We start from the raw sequence: 12,765 nt of genomic DNA, 5'->3' as shown, positions 1-12,765 counted from the left end.
TTTTTTCAGGACTTTTACTACCTGTGATGGGTTCAGTAATGTGTGTTTATAGTTTTAGGAATGAAGGAAGTGCCCCAGGAAATAGATGAATTCTTGATAACATACAGTAATAATAGAGACAGTAGAGAAGCATTCCATGGGATGTTATATTTTGATGGATGTCTGGTATAATAAGGCTTATATATTTGTTTTTGGGGGGGAGGGAGGGGGTTGCAGTTTAATTGGTACATGTGCTTTTTGGATAAGGATTGGAGAAAGTGGGAGTAAATATTCCCGGAGCAGAGGTATATTCTGAATTAGAGTCTTTGATGGGGGAGGCAAGTCCTTCAGTATGTGGGACTGAGACTTTGGATGGGGAGATGATCAAGGAGGAGACTCTTTCAAGAGCTGTAAAGACAGAGCCCAAGGAAAAAACAGCCCTGCTGAAATGTCTGGGCCTTTTAAGAGCTTGGCTTTGGGGTTAAGATATAAGATGGGAATGTAGATGATAGATTTGTCTGTGCGTCATGGTGGTGGAAAAAATCGATTTTGGACTGTCCCTATGATCCAGAATGGGAAAAGGAAATATCTAATGATGGCGTAATAGGCATTTGGGGAATTTAATACATTGTTTCCCTATTTATGGAGGGCCTGCTATGTTCCTTGCACCATCCTAGGCACTGAGGCACTGAGGCACTGAGCTGGGCAAAAATGCCATTCGAAGGGTGTTTATCAAGGTGGGGCTTTGATTCGGGGTTGGGTTAAGACTTAGGAGTTGAACAGAGGAAGGAGAGAGGACGGGGTCTACTCCGACTTTAATTTTGTGAATGAGCACTGGGAGAATGCCTCATCTACCAGATGTGTCCAAGGGGCAGCGTTTGTTTTGAATAGGGAAAGAATGTTTTATGCTTAAGTTAATAGAGGGAGAAAAATGAGAAAGAGAGTGGGTGTGAGTGTCAGGGTCAAGTAAAGGTTGTGGCCTAAGTATGAGTAGTCATCAGCCTAGAGTAAGACGTCTGATCTTGGGGAATAACATTTCTTCAGGTCAGGTTTAGCAAATCGGCAACATGGGAAAAGGGTGCTATGCTACCCTTGACTGACCGGTTTCCTGCTTCGGCCTTGTGTCCTGTTTCCACGATGACCTTTTCAGAGAGCATTTCGCCCACACAGACAGCTGTGCTGTTGCAGGAGCAGAGTTCTGGCCTGACTCCTGGAGACCAGTCCCAAAGGGGTGTTTCCACCTGAGAAGTGCCTTTCCTGCTCCCTCTGTCTTCCTTGGCCCAAAGGTTGGGGGTCCCCATGAAGAGAAGTTTATCCCAGAGTTGGGGAAGAGGAAGGTTCCTTTTCACATTCTTTTATGTTCCCTTTTCCCCACCTGGACTTTGCATTTAGAACTGATCCTTTGTTTTTATTCCTTTGTATATGCTCAGTTCTTTGGAATGAGGGAGGTTTTGGGAACAGATGACTCTGTCAGTAATTCTCCCAAGCTCAGTGTCTTTGTGACACAGATTACCCTTTTACAAGATGATATTTCAGGCCCAATTATCTCTGACCTTTGGTTGAGATGAGGTAAATGACTATATGTGCTAGGTTTTTATTGGCTATTATTTATGACTGAAACATTATAGGAGATGATGTCTCATTTCTTTATAGTCTCTCTTTCATTTGTTTTGTTTAACCATTCCAGTCATTTTAGCAATTCTTTTCTCCCCATAGAAAAAGTGAAGAATTGTACTTGTTACTTATAAATAAATGACCAGAAAGTTTGAAAGAATCCAGACTGGAAATGTTAAATTTCATGTGGCCTTTCAAAACCACAGTCAAAAATCATTTTACAGGCCATAAATATTTTTCTTGTTTTACAATTTGGGATGTCTCCATAATGCATGAGTGGTAAAATGCATTGAAGCTGCAAATAGGATATGCTTTATCTCTTTTTGCAAATAAAATGTCTCAAAGTATACAATACTGTATGCTTGCAGTATTTTTATTTTAAAATAAGAAGTAGATTGAGATAAAATCTGGATTCTTTATTCCCTCTCCCCACTTTTTTTTTAATAGTACTGGCCAGATATATTTTTTAAGCATATTTCTTTGTGCTTATCAATGAAGCAGATTTAAAGTGTATGTTCCATATACATGGTTCAGAAAAGTTACCTGCAATTTAAATTTTATATGAAAAGTGACTTAACCTATGAATTTAGGTGTCTTACTTTTTTTTCTATTTCTGATTGAAATTTACCGGGAAATCATGCTTTAGCACTTATTATTTGAAGAAGGGGAAAGAATAAGATATATTTAGCCCTTTCAAAAGAATCAGTTCTTTTCTCGAGTTTGTCTCCCCCCAGGTTATTTTTGTGCTTGGACTCAGTTTGTGTAGTAGCTCTGCTTAATTGCTTTCCAGGATTTAAGTAGGATAACTAATTCAAAATAAAGCTACTGAAGACTTTAAAGATAAAAAATCACCTGTGAAAAACAGTGTGTCATGGAATGTTCAAGCTGGAAGAGATCTTTGAGATCATCTAGGTGAAGCACTCTTCTTTTACAGATGAGTAAGTTGAGGCTAAGAAATGGTATGTGGCTGACGGTGTCACAGCTAGGACCTGAAAATCGGATTTCTTTTTTTTTTTAATTTAAAAAATTTTTATTAAAAATTATTTTTAAATTGAGATATATAAAGTGAGATATAACATTATATTAATTTCAGGTGTACAAGATACTGATTTGATATTTGTATATATTCTGAAATGATCACAATAAGTATAGTTAACATCTATCCATACATAGTTACAGATTTTTTTTTCTGGTGATGAGAACTTTTAAGATCTACTCTTTTAGCAACTTTCAAATATACAATACAGTATTATTAACTATAGTCACCATGCTGTGCATTACATCCCCATGACTTATTTATTTTTAACATCTTTACTGGAGTATAATTGCTTTACAATGTTGTGTTAGTTTCTGCTGTATAACAAAGTGAATCAGCTATATGTATACATATATCCCCATATCTCCTCCCTCTTGCGTCTCCCTCCTACCCTCCCTATCCCACCCCTCTAGGTGGTCACAAAGCACCGAGCTGATCTCCCTGTGCTATGCGGCTGCTTCCCACTAGCTATCTATTTTACATTTGGTAGTGTATATATGTCCATGCCTCTCTCTCACTTTGTTCCAGCTTCTGCTTCTTCCTCCCCATGTCCTCAAGTCCATTCTCTACATCTGCGTCTTTATTCCTGTCCTGCCCCTAGGTTCTTCAAAACCATTTTTTTTTTTTTTTTTTTTAGATTCCATATATATGTGTTAGCATACGGTATTTGTTTTTCTCTTTCTGACTTACTTACTCTGTACAACAGGCTCTAGGTCCATCCACCTCACTACAAATAACTCAGTTTCATTTCTTTTTATGGCTGAGTAATATTCCATTGTATATATGTGCCACATCTTCTTTATCCATTCATCTGTCGATGGACACTTAGGTTGCTTCCATGTCCTGGCTATTGTAAACAGAGCTGCAATGAACATTGTGGTACTTGACTCTTCTTGAATTATGGTTTTCTCAGGGTATATGCCCAGTAGTGGGATTGCTGGGTTGTATGGTATTTCTAGTTTTAGCTTGTTAAGGAACCTCCATACTGTTCTCCATAGTGGCTGTATCAATTTACGTTCCCACCAACAGTGCAAGAGGGTTCCCTTTTCTCCACACCCTCTCCAGCATTTATTGTTTGTAGATTTTTTGATGATGACCATTCTGACTGGCGTGAGGTGATACCTCATTGTAGTTTTTTTTTTTTTTTTTTTTGCTGTACGCGGACCTCTCACTGCTGTGGCCTGTCCTGCTGCGGAGCACAGGGTCTGGACACGCAGCCTCAGCGGCCATGGCTCACGGGCCCAGCTGCTCCGCGGCATGTGGGATCCTCCCGGACCGGGGCACGAACCCGCGTCCCCTGCATCGGCAGGCGGACTCTCAACCACTGCGCCACCAGAGAAGCCCCCTCATTGTAGTTTTGATTTGCATTTCTCTAATGATTAGTGATGTTGAGCATCCTTTCATGTGTTTGTTGGCAATCTGTATATCTTCTTTGGAGAAATGTCTGTTTAGGTCTTCTGCCCATTTTTGGATTGGGTTGTTTGTTTTTTTGATTACAAGCTGCATGAGCTGCCTGTAAATTTTGGAGATTAATCCTTTGTCAGTTTCTTCATTTGCAAATATTTTCTCCCCTTCTGAAGGTTGTCTTTTCGTCTGTTTATGGTTTCCTTTGCTGTTCAAAAGCTTTTAAGTTTCATTACGTCCCATTTGTTTATTTTTGTTTTATTTCCATTTCTCTAGGAGGTGGGTCAAAAAGGATCTTGCTGTATTTATGTCATAGAGTGTTCTGCCTGTGTTTTCCTCTCAGAGTTGATAGTGTCTGGTCTTACATTTAGGTCTTTAATCCATTTTGAGTTTATTTTTGTGTATGGTGTTAGGGAGTGTTCTAATTTCATTCTTTTCCATGTAGCTGTCCAGTTTTCCCAGCACCACTTATTGAAGAGGCTGTCTTTTCTCCATTGTGTAATCTTGCCTCCTTTATCAAAAATAAGGTGACCATATGTGCGTGGTTTTACCTCTGGGCTTTCTATCCTGTTCCATTGATCAATATGTCTGTTTTTGTGCCAGTACCATACTGTCTTGATTACTGTAGCTTTGTAGTATAGTCTGAAGTCCAGGAGCCTGATTCCTCCAGCTCCATTTTTCTTTCTCAAGATTGCATTGGCTATTTGGGGTCTTTTGTGTTTCCATACAAATTGTGAAATTTTTTGTTCTAATTCTGTGAAAAATGCCATTGGTTGTTTGATAGCGATTTCATTGAATCTGTAGATTGCTTTGGGTAGTATAGTCACTTTCACAATGTTGATTCTTCCAATCCGAGAACATGGTGTATCTTTCCATCTGTTTGTATCATCTTTAATTTCTTTCATCAGTGTCTTATAGTTTTCCGCATACAGGTCTTTTGTCTCCTTAGGTAGGTTTATTCCTAGGTATTTTATTCTTTTTGTTGCAGTGGTAAATGGGAGTGTTTCCTTAATTTCTCTTTCAGAGTTTTCATCATTAGTGTATAGGAATGCAAGAGATTTCTGTGCATTAATTTTGTATCCTGCTACTTTACCAAATTCATTGATTAGCTCTAGTAGTTTTCTGGTAGCATCTTTAGGATTCTCTATGTATAGTATCATGTCATCTGCAAACAGTGACAACTTTACTTCTTTTCCGATTTGGATTCCTTTTATTTCTTTTTCTTCTTTGATTGCTGTGGCTAAAACTTCTAAAACTATGTTGAATAATAGTGGTGAGAGTGCACAACCTTGTCATGTACCTTATCTTAGAGGAAATGGTTTCAGTTTTTCACCATTGAAAATGATGTTGGCTGTGGGTTTGTCATATATGGCCTTTATTATGTTGAGGTATGAAAATTGGATTTTTTGAGGCTTTGACAGCCCTTTCTTAGGAAGGTACAATTTCCACAGAAATTGAGAACCATAAGAGTAGCACGGTAATAAACCTATATCAATTGTTGTTGGTTACAACTCTGCCCATAATACAAAAGCAGAGGCAACAAATGCCATTTGATAATTTTCACCTAAGGACCTGGATTCCTTTTTTTTTTTTCCTTCCACAAATATAACTGTCTCTTTGTGTTTTTTTTCCTGTAGCTTTTTTCTATCTTCTTCCTAAAATTGATATGAAAAATCTATCAAATAATTGATCTATGAACAAGTAAGGTTTATTAGTTTTATTAATAACCAGATTTTGTGTGTAGTTTACAGTCCACAGTCACACTAAAGCCAGGAAGTGGGTCTGTCATCCACATTTAAAATTTTTTTTTAAAGTACATAAACAGGAAGTGATTTGCCCATGCTTCCACAGTTTAGATAAAGGGAGATAAAAAAGAATGTCATTTCTGAATGTGTTTGCCCCTCACCACACTGTTTTTGGTTTATTCCGTATTGAGTTAAACCTTTTTTTTATCTCAGGAAAATAAAAACCATCTTCCAAATAATTAAGAAATTATTTTCCACATGCTCTGCCTTTGATTGCGTTTTCATCTCACATGTCAGGTACTATCAAAAAATAAGTTCATCTCTGTCCCCAAATTAAATGGCCTCTGATGTCATTCCTTCATGATGTCAGTAACGATCTTAATTTGTAAGGTGGGGAACTTGTATGTGTGGTTCTTGTGTGGCTGCTGCATTATCCAAACTCAAATATTCATTTCTCCAATATACACAGAAGTAGAAAGCAATGAACTATGCCCTCATATTCTCGTTTTCCAGATTCAGCATTTATCAAGATTTTGTCTCATTTACTTCATCTATTCCTTTTTGAAATTTTTATTGTATTTGTTGAAGTACAATAAATAAATTACTTAAAAAAAAGTAAAACCTGGACATCCTGTCACTGAATCCCTACCTAGTTTTGTATGCATTGCTGAAAAGTACATTTTTTCATTTAACCAACATGCCATTATTCCCTAACAAAAATAAAAATTCCTTGGTATCATTTAAAATCATTCATAATCAAATTGTCTTAGTTGGAATGATACATGAAATCCTCAAATTACAAGCTGGTTATGTTTCAAAATCTTTAAATTATGTGTTTGGCAATTTAAATTTATATAAACAGCCTATTAATTGTATTTAAGTCCCCTCGGCCATTTTACAAAATCCTATATAATGTAAAATGAAACGTAAATTTCATATATTTGCAGAAAATATAACAGACACTTTCTCCATTCTCTCTCTTTTGTTTTCCCATAAAAACAGCACATAGCCTCTGCTTCTTTTTCTAAATCCATTTCATCCTCTGACATTTCTCTACAGTCTTGCTTGTCTTGATTGCATGTCACTGCATGTGGCCCCCAGTGACTACCCCTGTTGGAATAAATATTTCCTCCTATTACTGGTTTAGCATGTGGTAAATGACTGGAATCTATCTTTGGAGAGAGCTGTCAACCCAGTGTGTTCCGCTCTTATTCAGTCAGCTTTGGCCAAGGGGAAACAGGGACCTGGACCGTTGCTCACTCAGCAAGGGTTATGGAACAGATTCTGTGAGTAGGAAGTGCAAGTCCAGTAGGTATGATGTATGGAGGTGGGGAGGAAACAATGGACAACTAGTACCCTAGGGAAGAAAAGCTCAAGCAAAAAACAGTTGACACACAAATTCTTATAATATATGAATGATACACGGTAACCCATTGATTAACTTGGCTGACTTAGCCTCCACAGTTCACAGTATCCAACACCTTTGCCTCAAATCATTTAATTCACGTGAAGGGCATTTATTTGACAGTGGTTTCAGTTGATGCCACCCTTCAGTCATGGTCATCTTCCTTGGTCCTTGTCCTGAGCCTGCATCTTATTGAGGTCCCTTGGCTTCTGATGACAGGAACTATCAACTCAGGATCCTCCCTACTTCATGCTAGTTACCTTTGTCTGTAACAGAAGACAGCTGTCTCTTCCTATTTTAAAACTTAAATCGCCTAGCAGATCTTTTGCTCATCAAGGTTTTATTTCCAGTTTGAAGGTTGCCTCTAATTTTTAGTTAATTTGCAGGATACACTTGCAGTCCAACCTTTATCTGCAACATGACTTTTATTTTTTACTTCTTTGAAAGCTCAGCTTCTGATTTGTTTTTCCCTAGGGGCATATATTATGTTCTACCAGGAGAAGGAAAATTGGAGTCATTCATGGTTCAATATAAATGTGGATCTTAGTATAAAAAAGCTTTCTGCAGTTTTATGGTTGTTGCTTTGAATCATGTCAGCTTATATGGCATAGTAATAAACTCCATTGTATAAGTATACACTGATTTTAGTGAGGATAAGCAGACTTGGAAATTGTCCTTTTAGTACTCTAGGTAAGGGATGGGGGTCAATGGAGAACCTAGGAAATGGCCACATGTCTTTGCCAATGAAAGGGAGCAGAAGGGAAGCTTCCAGAGTCTGTTTAGAAGACAAATGGGTGAGCTGACATAGGGAGAGCATCTTTTACTTCTTGTCCTCCCCTTTGCTTCCACTCTTTGAGTAGTTTTCAAAGCCACAGAGAAAATAAACACAAATAGGAGGATTAACATTCTTAACTAGTTTACAAATGCTCTGTCTATTCCAAAAGATCCTTTTTAAGTTGGCTGTTGATTCACATGTATTTTTCCATAGATGTAATGTTAGATGTGGTGGTTAGGTTGTTAGGGCAGGCAGTAAAAGTTTTTTTAACCCACAATAGCTCCCCCAGATGGTAGATTTACAACATCCTGTGTGCCAGTTTTTAATACAGTTTCTATGGAAAGATGTGGGGCCATATGATGTAATTGAAAGATATTGGACTAGGAATCCACAAACTTAGTTTTTAATATGGTCCTGCTGCTGCTGAGTGATGTGATATGAGCCTATTAACCACACTTTCTGGGCCTGAGAGTGCTACAATTTTATTCTATTCCTAAAGCAAGTGATTCTAATGGCTCTTGAAGTACTAATGATTCCATAGTAGACGGGAGGCTTTTTTGATCCCATTGGCCCCAGCAGTTCCCTCTCAGTCTTTGTTCAGATCTTTTCACGTGGTTACCACACCTCCATTGATGAAGAGAACATTTGGGTGCCATGGGGCAAGGTGCACAGGAGCCACCTTTATGGAGATGATGTGGGCAGGAAGGAGCTAGTTAAACTCGAAATTGTGCATCAAAGTCTAGGTCCAAATAATAGAGAGTCAGAAAAAGTATTGTATCTGGGAGGTGCCAGATTGGGTGGTGAAACTGTATTTAAACTTAGAAATAAGGGTATGAGATTAGATATGAACATTGGAGGCTGGCATAGGTTCAGTATGCACCTGGTTGTGCTTGGCTTACAGGGTTTGATGTAGTTATAACTTCTAAGTCCTTCTCTAAAAAACTCTTGCTCAAGTCATCCACTTGATCACTCAAGCCAAAACCCAAGGAGTCCTCTTTCTGGCCTTCTGTTAAGTACTGCTACATCTTTCATCACAATATACTTGAATCCATAAACTTCTCTCCGTCTCCACTGCTACCATCTCAACTTGAGCTACTGTCTTCTGACATCTAGGCACCTTATAAATGGCCTCCTTGCTTCTATTGATACTTTAGCTTATTTTGGTCCATTTTCCATACACTTGCTAGAAATGCACTTTTAGAAATGTAGATCATATTATCTCACTCCCTAGTTGAAAACTTTTTGATAGCTTAGGATAAAATTCAAAATTCTACCTTGGTCTACAGGATTCTATGTGGTTTGGCTTCTGTCTATGTCTTAAACTGTACTTGCATTCTACTCTTTATTCATTATACTCCAGCCACAGTAGAGGGACAGTCCTACCTGAATGTGAACTTGGCAAGCTTTTTTCTACCTCAGAGCCTTGAGCTTGGCTGCTTCCTCCATCTGGAACCTTTTTTCCTGGTTCTTTACAAAGCTGACTCTTCTTTATTCTTTAGATATCAGCATAAGATCATCTCATCAAGGAGGCCTTTTTTGACTAAAGTATCCCTCTACACAGTTTTTTTTTTTTTTCCATCCTATCACATTTCCTAGTACATTTCCTTGGTTGTACTTACCATAATCTGAATTGCCTCATTTATTTATTTGCTCTAATTACTGTTTTTCTTTCCAAATAAAATGCTTTGGTTTTGTTGTTCTTGGGTTCTTTCCTTAAAAGAATTAATGAGTAAATGGATTAATGAAGATAAGTAGTTAAAACCAATTTAACAAATTATATTTTGACATGTTTATTCTAATCATGATTAATCATCTTCCTCTCTTCATCAAATTTTAAAACGTATTTCTAATTTTGTTAACAGATTCTATTAACAAAAACAAAGTTATATACTAGGCTCCTGGACCAGTGAGATTTTAGCAGTATATGTCTTTTGCTTCCGTTACACGCATAGGAAATTTTGATCATGTGTAATGACATTAACGGATATATTTCTGATTTTATTTTATTTTATTTTATTTATTTTATTTTTTTGTGGTACGCGGGCCTCTCACTGTCGGGGCCTCTCCCGTTGCGGAGCACAGGCTCCGGACGCGCAGGCTCAGCGGCCATGGCTTACAGGCCCAGCCACTCCGCGGCATGTGGGATCCTCCCAGACCGGGGCACGAACCCGTGTCCCCTGCATCGGCAGGCGGACTCTCAACCACTGCGCCACCAGGGAAGCTCTATATTTCTGATTTTAATCATTATTCTTATCTAATGGAATTGTAAGTGAAAAGTGCATGGTGAATTGTTATACTTCCAGGGTATAGTGTTAAAAATCCACACATTAAGAAAAAATTAAGTGGAATATCAATTGGGTTTATAATACGGGTCTCTTAGAGCAAGGAGTAGATGTTAGCAAATGTTTTAATTGTTACCTGTTAATGTCATTGGTAAATGATTTAGGCCACTGCTCATGCTGTAGAAATGGGGAGACACATACACCATGGATATACATGAAGACTTTCCAAGAGATTTACAAACTCAAAGATTTAAGATAACCAGCTTTCAGATCCTCATCTTCCATTTGTACTTTTTCCTAAAACCCACCTGTGTTCACAGTAATATTCTCACTTGGTGCATTACCCCGGGCATGTAAACCTCTAGGGCATCACACACAGGGAAAGCTTCCTTTAATGATGAATCAAAGTACCATGAATCAGAAGGGGTTCTTGTCTTTTTATGCCTTATATTTCTGTTAAGGGAAGACATAGTTAGAAATAAGGATTTTGGCTAGTGTTGAAACATTCTAAATTCAGATATATGATGATGTGATGGGAGTAATGACAATTTTCATTTTTTATTTTTCAATTTTCACTTACTGACTTCAGTTCTTCCCTCTACTGACTGTTGTCAAACATATATAGCCTTTGAGGGAGAGTTTCCTAAGAACAAAGCAAGTAGCACACCAGTGGGAAATACTGAATGCTGAAAATGGCTTTTTGTGATGTATTTTCCACTATTCTCACCACTTGAGACACATCCACAGCTGAAAAAAAAAAATGCGCCTACAAATATCTGATGTTATATATAGGTTAGTGCTGTGGGTGAGGGAAGTTCTCTGGGAAGCTGACTTGGAGCCTAGGTTTGCCTGCAGGAAGTTTACTGGGGCTCAGAGCCCTTGGAAACAATGCCTATAGGATGGACACAGGGACAAGTTGGGCTGCAGTGCAGCCACAAGAGGCATCAGCTGATCCCCTAGGAGCTCAAGCTGGGATGGCCTTACAGAATTGTACAGAATTAGGGCACAGAGGCTGGGCTGCCCTGCAAGGACCTGATCTTGGGCATGGTGGCTCTCTTCAGCTGAGAGCAATGGCAGGCGGGGAGGACTTAGTTGGGTCTTAGTGGCTGACACACTAACAGCTGGGAGAATTAGTGCTTCACTCCTGAAGGGAGCAGGCTTGGACGGTGTGCTGCAGCATCTACAATAGTTAGTAGTTCGGATTATTTTAAATGTAACAGAAATCCTGTTTGAGACTACCAAATTTTTGAAGATAAATTGGATAAAACTCAAGGATATAATTTGTACATAATTTCTTTCAGATCTTGTGTCTTAATATTGTCCTGTTTTATCGAATCATATAATGAAATATTAATTCCAGTCAGTTCCCATCCTATTTTATCATAAAATATGTTAATATTTTCCACTTTCTATTAATAAAATATACTAGCTGCTAGACTAATTTTTAAAAGTATATACCAGGGCTTCGCTGGTGGCACAGTGGTTGAGAGTCCGCCTGCCTATGCAGGGGATGCGGATTCCTGCCCCTGTCCGGGAGGATCCCACGTGCCACGGAGCGGCTGGGCCCGTGAGCCATGGCCACTGAGCCTGCGCGTCCACGTCCGGAGCCTGTGCTCCGCAACGGGAGAGGCCGCAACAGTGAGAGGCCCGCGTACCACAAAAAAAAAAAAAAAAAAGGATATACCATTTGCTTTCATTAAAACCATAAGAAAATTTTATCATGATGAATACTACAATTAATGAAGCTGTTTCTAATTTTATACTTAATTGTTAAAAATTACATCCAAAAGCTGATAATCAAGGTAGAAATCTACACTCACACAACTGCCAAAGGAACTCCATGGCCTTCCTAGCACTTTGTCATACTCCTCAGAACTCCTAATTCTGTATTATTTTAATTTTGAGAGCTTTCAGCTATTTCTTTTAAAAGATATATTCCATAATGAATTTTTAGTGGTCTTTAAAATATTTTTTCTCAGAATGCATATTGATAACTCAGTTTGAATTGAAAAGTAAGGTTGGAATCTATTTGATAGGACATTAATCTGATTTGGCTGATTGATTTGAGAGTGAGGACTAACTTTTCCAATTATATGGTTGACATTTTTCTTAAACTGATTGAACTAAATTTACAGTCCTAAACTTTTTTTTTAATGTTTAACTTAGAAGGATTAAAAAATATTTTTATTGAAGTATAGTTGATTTACAATGTTGCATTAGTTTCTGGTGTACAGCAAAGTGATTCAGTTTTATATATATGTATATTCTTTTTCATATTCTTTTCCACTATGGTTTATTACAGGATACTGATTATATAGTAGTTTGTACCTGCTAATCCCAAACTCCTAATTTATCCCTCCCCTATTCCCTTTTCCCTTTGGTAACTATAAGTTTGTTTCTATGTCTGTGAGTCTGTTTCTGTTTTGTAGATAAGTTCATTTGTATCGTATTTTAGATTCCACATATAAGTGCTATCATATGATATTTGTCTTTCTATATCTGGCCTACTTCACTTAGTGTGAAGA

At 37.9% G+C, this 12,765-nt stretch overlaps 1 protein-coding gene across 1 annotated transcript in view; it reads left to right on the top strand.

The window, feature by feature from the left end:
• Positions 1-12,765, top strand: part of GRB14 (growth factor receptor bound protein 14) — a gene marked incomplete at its 5' end in the record, with an annotated part of 125,431 nt that overhangs the window by 2,489 nt on the left and 110,177 nt on the right. The window lies entirely within an intron of this gene.

Source organism: Hyperoodon ampullatus (assembly GCF_949752795.1).
Source record: "Hyperoodon ampullatus genome assembly, chromosome: 8".
NCBI classification, from domain to species: Eukaryota; Metazoa; Chordata; class Mammalia; order Artiodactyla; family Ziphiidae; genus Hyperoodon; species Hyperoodon ampullatus.
This window is presented reverse-complemented; position numbering and strand designations above follow the sequence as displayed.